Here is a 1814-nt window from a genome sequence, read left to right on the forward strand (position 1 = left end):
AACGACACCAATGGTAACAATTTAAAACCGTTATCTTAGATGACTATTAAATGGCAATGGTATTAAAACCGTTGCCAAAAAATGACACCAACGGTAACGCTTTAAAACCGTTGGCTTTGTGAATAATAAAACTACAATAGTTTAAAACCGTTGCCTATTCAGTTATGGTTTTAAACCATTGGATCATGAAATAGAATGGTTTAAAATCGTTCCTTATCGAGTAACGGTTCGAAACCATTGTTTAAAATTTTCTTTCAAAACCGTTGTCTATACCAGTAACTTTGGCAATGATTTTTTTGTTACCGTTGCCTTAGGTAAAAAACCGTTGCCTTTGAGCATTGGCAATGGCCACATATACCACAGGTCAAAAACCGTTACCAAAGCGTTGCCAAAAGTTTTGGGAACGGTTTTTCAATCTATCTCAGAGTCAAGTCACCATTTTACACATCAATAAGGGCTCTCCCTGTAGCTGGAAAGGTCTTCCCAAAATAGTGAAGGCATTCACATCTTGTTCGATATCCAGTATTAGAAAATCAATAGAAAAACTAAAGGTCCTACTTTCACTAGTAAATTCTCAACAACTCCAAGAGAAAATTTAATTGAACAATCGGCAAGTTGAAGAGATATTCTAGTGGGTTTCACCTCATCAATTTGGAGCTTTCTCATAAAAGAAAGTGGCATGAGATTAATGCTTGCTCCAAGATCACATAATGCCCTTTGAATAGTAATATCTTCAATGGTTCAAGGAATTAAAAAGCTTCCCGGATCTTGCATCTTCTCAGGGAGATATCCTGCTGGATAATTGCACTGCATTCTTTGGTGAGCACCACGGTTTCGCTCTCTTTCCAATTCCTCTTGTTGGTCAACAATTCCTTCATGAATTTAGCATAGAGAGGCATTTGCTTCAAAGTCTCTGTAAAAGGAATATTGATCTACAGCTTCCTGAAGACTTCTAGGAATCTTGAAAATTACTTGTCTTTGGATGCCTTTTGAAGCCTTTGAGGATATAAAATTTTTAGCTTGTACTTAGGTACTAGAGACTAAACTTTGTATTGTTTAACATCAACCAGAAAAGGGTTGTTCGGGTGCCTCTCAGGGGCATGCTCCACCTTGTCCTGAGCCTCATCCGGAGCTTCTTTTTCAACCGGCTCCTCACTAACCTATGCTTCTGTACCTGCTACCCTACCACTTCTCAGATGTATGGCCTTACACTCTTCCCTTGGTTCGGGAACTGTATCACTGGAGAAGGTGTGACGAGGCCTCTTAGCTACATGCTTACTTAACTGACCCATTTGAACCTCCAAGTTTCTAATTGAAGCTCTAGTTTCCTGCATGAAACTATTAGTTTCTTGGAGAGTTCTGCAACTAAAGATTCCAAGTCATAAGGTTTATGAGAAAGAGGGGGTGCATGGTATTGTTGAGAGGACTGAAATTGACGGTTGTTGTTGTTGAAATTATTCTAATTGAAATTACCCTAAGGAGAGTTGTTATTGTTGAAATTTGGTTGTCTCTTTGGTTGATTTCTCCATCCAAAATTTGGGTGATTCATCTATCTCGGATTTTATGTCTTGGAAAAAGGGTAATTATTGGGACTCTAGAGGAATTCCCCATGTAATTAACCTATTCAGAGGAAAATTGACCATAATCAAAATTCTCACCTTGAGAAAATCTACCACTCATGTCATAAGAAACATCTTGGGTATTAATAGCTGAAACTTATAATCCACCCAAGTGTTGGCTAATGGCATTTATCTGTTGAGATATGGCTTTATTTTGAGCAAGAATAGTATCCAAAGCATCTAGTTCCATGACTC

Source organism: Arachis ipaensis, chromosome B8, assembly GCF_059453495.1.
Source record: "Arachis ipaensis isolate K30076 ecotype BB chromosome B8, ASM5945349v1, whole genome shotgun sequence".
NCBI lineage: Eukaryota > Viridiplantae > Streptophyta > Magnoliopsida > Fabales > Fabaceae > Arachis > Arachis ipaensis.